The 7,411-nt window shown below is 30.7% G+C and overlaps 1 long non-coding RNA gene across 1 annotated transcript; it reads left to right on the top strand.

Moving 5' to 3' along the window:
* The first annotated feature begins 1,084 nt into the window (after positions 1–1,084).
* LOC143078007 (uncharacterized) lies at positions 1,085–4,290 on the top strand. Its single transcript, XR_012978989.1, has 2 exons — positions 1,085–1,221; positions 4,079–4,290. It is a non-coding gene; the product is annotated as an uncharacterized LOC143078007 (long non-coding RNA).
* The last annotated feature ends 3,121 nt before the right edge of the window (positions 4,291–7,411 follow it).

The following is a 7,411-nucleotide window of genomic DNA, read 5'->3' as shown; positions in this document are numbered from 1 at the left end:
AAACTCACGACACACAGGGTATGTTCAGCACAATTCTTTGGTCACTAACCAACCAGCATCAATAATTGAAAATACAACTTAAAATTGGCATAGTAAGGCTAGTTTACCAATTAGAATTGTATGTTTAGAATATATTTCACGTGATAAAATATTATATGTCATTTGTTGTGTTGTTCCCTCACTTAGTAGGAGAACCCCGATACATTCTCTACGTTCTTATCGATGGTCATGAATTCAGAGTGAGTACAGTTGCTCCGGATGGGAAGGCGGTTCCTGCTCCTCTATGGGTATTACTTCAGAACTCAATACTTCTTTTTGTAAATGTATTGGGGTGTAAAAGCGTTGTCCGAAGTACATTTTGTATGAAGCGCGAACGCGCTCTATTCTAAAATGTGCGCACGATCGATGCTTTTACAACCCTATAGAAGAAAAATGACCTTTGAAGGAGTTGTTTATTTAATTTTATTATGTCTTTCTGATTGTAATTTAATTTTGGATGTAACGCGTCTTCTGATTGGCTGACGTTATTTTGTTATCAGCCCATAGCCATAATTTAGACATGTGACCGAGACGTCATCAACGTTTTTTCATTGTTTTCTACGGTTTAAAATGGAATTTTGAATTAAATTATAAGAAATGACTGTAATATTTTTTCTGTCTATTCGAAATAACATAAAAAAACGTGGTGCACACTGTGAAATAACCCGCTACGCGAGTTATTCAGTGTGCACCAAATTTTTTATGTTATTTCTTCATAGTTCCGGTTCATATTATACATCATTGGCTCTCAAATATTCCGCTTTAAACCGGTTCTTGTTAATGGTCTAAGATAATCGCTTCTGACTCTACACTTTGCAAACTATCTTTAAGGTCGTAGCACCAATATTGATAGTTGTATCATCATCGTGACCATGAACACTTTAAATGTCAGACACCATTTACTGTAATCAAACGTATTTAACTTCAGAGATACTAGTAAGTGATGTATATAACCTTAAAAAAATTGTCATAATTTTGAAAATTTCACCTCCAACATTTAAAATGATAATAGCTACATAGAATAACCTTTTCCTCAGTGTCATCAACTAGAATATTGAACCTCAAACAAGAGATCATTGCCAACAAAAGCATCAAGTAGACTAACAATGGCTTCTAAACTTTGTGTTGCATTTTATGTTATTTTGATATTGGCAGCATTTGTGCAGTCATTACCAATGGCAGGTTAGTTACTGATTTATAAGACACATATTTGTTTTTACATAATGAAATCCTATTTTTTACGATTTTATTTTTGATTTTGTTTCGTTACTATATACGAGTATCAATATTTTGAAACATGTTAATTTGACAAAACATTTATTTATTACTTTCATTTTTCATTATATATTAACATTATTCAGTCTTTTTTTTAATTTCACAAGTGCATTAATAATTTCTAAATCCTAATCATAATGAATCGACAATATAAATAGGATTTCTTTTTATATTGTGGTACATTTTCATGCTACTTATATGACTGTATTGAAAGATGCGAAATTATTGGGAAAATTCAATGTTGTAACCCCCTCCTATCCCTTTCCTACTAAAAAGAAAAAATACATCAATTCCTGTAATTTTATAAAACGATTTCTTCCATAACAAAATTTCCTTGTCTAGGCAACAATATGAATTGGAGAGTTTTCATTAAATTTGGTCATTTTATTCTTTCCTGATAATATAACTGTTAGCCATACTATCATATATTGTTTAAGACACAGAAAAATCAGGTTTGAAATTTCACCCTTTTATACATGTGAGACATCATCAAACAAAAATTTTTTTTTTAATGAATGAGATACTTAAACCGTTAGATAAAAACCATATATCTATTTCTTTTAATAAATTCTGGACATTTTCACAATTCCGTAGTACATGTTCTATAGTTACTGTTTCTATTTCTTCCTTACAAAAAATACATAGTTGACTATTAATGACATTAATTTTACACAAAAATTTGTTTGTAGCTAATATTCTATGATTTACTCTAATCTGTAACCATTGTAATTTTGTGTTATTAGTAACTGCAAAAGGAAGTATGAAAATTTCTCTGCATTCTAATTCGTTAAGTTCCAAAATTTCATTCCACTTTTTCTGCCCATTAGGAACCACATCTATTAACATATTAACATCTAATATATATTTTTAGTTACTTTTTTTCTTTTTAAAATGGTTTGAACAAAAGAGGGAATAAAAGGTTCTGTGAGCTTATTATCTCCCCTTGAATACAGCTTCTTTGTCTGATTTAATGCTGAAATGATTCTATTATACATCATTATATTCTCAGAAATATCAAATTTGTCTTTTATTTCCCCATAGGAGAGAAACTTTCCACTATTATTAATCACATCATTTACAAAATTAATACCTTTATTATGCTAACTTCTATAAAATACATGTTTGTTGTTGATATTTATTTCCTTATTCATCCATAATGGACTAGCAAGAAAATATTCCCATGTAAAATTTATATCTTTATCTACAAAATATTGCCACGCTTTGAATACATAAATCTGAAATTTGTTTTTAACATTTGAAATAGTGTTTGTTGTGTAACTATTTCCTAGTTTGAACAATTTTTATTTATCTATATTTGTAAATAAATCCATGTACATTTTAAAGCTATCATAAATAGATTAGTAGTCATAATCTTTAAACCACCATTCTTATAATCCAAGTGTAACACTTCTTTTTTTTTTTAACTCTATGAACTGGTGAGTTCCACAGACAGTAATAAATATCATTATATAATTTTCTTAATCATCTCAGCATGATAAATCTCTGTTCTGACATAACATTTCTCTACTCTATTTTTTACTTCCAATCCTTACTACTTGAGTTTTTGTAAAATTTATTCTTAGTCCAGAAAATTGTGCATACCAATCTAGCTCTAATAAAGCTTCTTCCATAGATTCTTCACCTCCATCCAAAATCAGTGAAGTGTCATCTGCAAACTGAGATAGTTTATGTTCTAATGATAATACCCTGTATTTTCATATTACCTCTAACCTTTGTTGCCAAAATCTCTGCACATAATATGAAAAGGTACGGTGATAGTGATTCCCCCTGTCTACAGCCTAGAATAATAGAATAAAAGGTAAAATAATTAATTCAAAACTTAGAAAAGTCAATTGGACGGGAAAATTTCAACTTGGACGAGAAATATTAAATGACAAAATGAAAATGAGAAATGTTCAAAACATTTGTATGTATGCATTTATACCAGTCTTTTTACGGTTTACAAAACTATGATTTTTGTTTTAAATACTTAGGCTTTTCTACGAGCGTCACTGATGAGTCTTTTGTAGACAAAAAGCGCGTCTGGCGTAAACACACAATTTTAATTCTGATATCTAAGAAAAATAAGTATAATAATAAGAAGAGTAAGAAGAAGAAGGATATTTATTAAATCCATATCTATGATGAGTTTATTTGTATTTGCAAGTTTAAGTTTGTTTCTCTCTTTTTACACACCAAATCTGTGTTGACATGAACTAAAATTGATATTATCATACTTACAGATTAATTATTTGAACCACTTTGAATTTTTTTGAAAACACCCGATGAAGTTCTACCCGAGGAAGAAAATACTTTACGTATAGCTGTATTTGGCAAAACCTTTCGGCATTTTGGGTCCTTAATACTCTTTATTCGCTTACTTAATTTGGCCTTTATAACATTTTTTATTGAGCGTCACTGATCATCTTTGTTAACGAAACACATTTTAATCCTTGTACCTTCTTGATGCAATTCATATGAATATAGCGTGTAACTCACGTCAAAATCACATGCATTTTTTATGTGAAATTAAATTTATGATAAAATACCATCTAGATTTACAAATTTGATTAAAAAAACATTTTGGGGTGAAATTCATATGAAATTCATCAGAAAAATTCACAATCTCCGTTCACATGAAATTCATGTGATAAATTAGGTGAGTTTCATATTCAAGCTCGTTTCAGGTGAATTTCAGTGGAGCTAAAATTGTCTATGAATGAATTAACATGTTCGTGTTTGGGTACTATTGAAATAATTGCAGATAAGACCAAAAGAGGAGGTTTATCGACTGTTGAACTGAATAAAAAGAGCGCAACAAATTTTTTGCATAGAGAACGCCGAGATTTCTTTACAGAATGGAATTCAAATGAATTTGATGAACAAGAAGAGAATGTTGATATGGAAGAATGGAATTTATTTGAATGGAAGAAGTGAACACTATAAAGAAATATGAAATTTAATTAAATATGCCTACATTATTATGATATACATTTATTATTTGCCGCTACAGGTGTAAAACAAAAGATATTTAAACACAGGCAATCTGCGAATACAAAGTTTACATCGTTCTCTCGGTTGTACATTACCACTTATAAATTTATTTAACTGTCATAGCGAAACTTGCCATATGAGCTGGAGGTTTTGCTAGTCATAAAACCAAGTTCAACCCACCGTGATTTCTTAAAATGTCCTGTACCAAGTCAGAAATATGGTAGTTTTTATCAAATAGTCCGTTTCTATGTATGTTGACGGTTTGTTTTTGCTGCACTTAGTGTTCCTGTTGTTCCTTTTTCCCCCTCTTATAGTTGATGTGTTAAATTAATATGTAATCTGGATTTGTTTAAATACATCATGGTTGATGGCAAACTGGCAGACCGTTATTAGTTTTTCACATTTTTCATGTTGGGGCAATTTATATGGTATGATTTTTTCTCACTCTTAAAGGCCGTACAGTTGCCTATAATTGGTTACATCCAATTCATTTGAAATTTAGTGGATATATGTCTCATTTGAAATCATACCATATCTCCTTTTTTATATATATATAACTGATTTTAAAGTCTTTTTTTTTTACATTGATATCAAATTGGAAAAAAAGGCAACAGTAATATACCGGTGTTCAAAAAACCATCGCAGTGGTTGATTGCAGTACAACACAAAAGTCATATTGTGATATTAAATCCTGGTGGAAAGTTTAACCAATGCCGATGAAGTATGAAATTTAAAGCATACAGACATATTTTTGATGTGATCATCATATATAAGTAGACAAAAAAAATACAGCCCGATAAAGATCCATCAATTTAGTTTTCTTTGTGTTGTTTTGTTAACATTTGTTTGTTTTTGTTTTTATTTTTCTATGGTATCGTGTGATCTCCTTCGAGTGACAGTGTACTATTTATGATAATTGCTTATTTTGTATAATCGACATTCTTATTTTACAAATTATATTTCTGCATTCAACACATTTTCTATGAGCTCTACTCTAAAATTAAACTTGAAAGTAGGTTACGTGGCTCAAGGTGTACACAAGAATTGTCAAATTTTGATGCAAATGTATGCCCATTTTGAAAAATTATTCCATCTTATAGGTAACATAGGTTCAAATTGTTCCTATAAGTTTTCAAAACTCTAGTTAAAATGAATTGCTTTTTCTAGACTAAGTTTTTCATTCCCATTATTTTTTTTCCATGGATGGTTTGAACTGTCCAAGTTCATTGACGAAGATGGAATGCATAACAAATCAATTTTGTAGACTAATTTCAATCATTTGCTTGAACATCTGACACCATATAACGTTGTTTGCACAATAGGGAGTTGGCTGCAGGAATTAGAAGTTATCATGCGTTTCAACGTGTATTCATGGTAGGTAAACAAGAAAATCGTAAACTTACAATCTTAAGGGAGATAATACAATATCAAAACCTAGTATAATAATTTGAAACTGCAATTAAAACCAAACAAACAAACAAAACACAAATCCAACCATTATCGACATGACGTTTTGTTCATTGTTGAAAAACTAATAGATAGTTTATCATAGTGGAGGATTGTGTTAATGGTTGAACAACAAACAATTGCTTATAGTTTATTAAAGATATAAGTTTTGTTCATTGTTGAAAGTCAACGATTACCTGTAGTTGCATATAGTATGCTATGAGTTGTGTTCATTGTTGAAAGTCAACGATTACCTGTAGTTACATATAGTATGCTATGAGTTATATAAATTACTGAAGCTCGAACGTTATCTGTAGTGGTACCTGGCCGCGTCCACTCTGTGGTTTTGTTAAATTAGGTATAAGAAGATGTGGTATGAGTATCAAAGATACAACGCTCCATCCAAATCACAATTTGAAACGTAAAATGTATTTCTATTTGTATCCATCTAATTACACCTTTTCAAATGATTGTATAGTTTGTTATTCTGTTGTAATGTTACACTAATATCCCGGGTTGGGGGAATGGTTGGATATTTCAAACTAGTTAAACCCTGCCACATTTCGAGTGTGCCTGTCCCAAATTAGGAACATTTAATTCAGTGGTGGTCCTTTGTTGCTGTGTTAGATATTTGTTTTTCGATCGTTTCTTTTTGTACAGAAGTTTGGTCGTTAGTTTTCTCTTTTAAAATGTTTTCAATTTGACATTTCGAGGACTTTTATAACGTACCATGCAGTGTAGGCTTTGCCCATTGTTGAATGTCATACGGTATCGTATAGTTGTTAATTTCTGTGTCATTTTGTCTCTTGTGATGAGTTGTGTCATTGGCAATCATACCACATCTTCTTTTTCATATAATTATATGTTTGTCGCGGGCTCACTTGTTGCTAAGGGTTTCATTGTTGCATTTTTGTCAGGTGAGCGATTCAGCTACTCAAATCGTCTATTTTGATGAGCTTATAGCTTTTTATATTTAGATTTCATCCTTTAAATTCATCATATTTTTTTTTATCTTACTGTTAAATTTATGGTTTCTTGAAGATTTAAAAATGCTCTTAATTTGGAATTATTTTAATATGCATTAGGTATTTCATATGTGCCATGGATTGTTGTATGAAACTGTATTCAAACTCGAAACTGAGACAAGATTGACTGTAATCCTAAGAAAGAGGACCCCTTGGTATGAACGACATAATATTCTACATTTTTTGCATATTTTCCTAACGTAAAATATATTTCTAGTAACACATGTTGTAGAAACTGAAATCGCCATCATGTTGCTGCTATTGAATGAGTGCGCATCACACAAAAGAGGCGAAAGATACCAAAGGGACAATCTAAATACATATCGAAGATAAACCCTGCAACTAAACTATAAGATAAACATGAAAAAGACTGACACACATTTGACCGAAAAATGTTAGAATCACCTCCAGAAATTCAAAGTTAGAATAAGGGTGGAGATGTTATCAACTATTGTCATGATCGCACCATCAGAATGTGATTCATAAATCGTTTTAAGCAGCGAATGTCATAGCTTTCTAATACAGCAATAACAGCGGGAATAATTTAAATGAATATTCTACGAAGGATTAAATTTGAACTTCAGTACATGATGCAGTCTAAAATGTGTTGACGCAGATCACTACAGCTAATA

Source organism: Mytilus galloprovincialis, chromosome 6 (assembly GCF_965363235.1).
Source record: "Mytilus galloprovincialis chromosome 6, xbMytGall1.hap1.1, whole genome shotgun sequence".
Lineage (NCBI taxonomy): Eukaryota > Metazoa > Mollusca > Bivalvia > Mytilida > Mytilidae > Mytilus > Mytilus galloprovincialis.
This window is presented reverse-complemented; position numbering and strand designations above follow the sequence as displayed.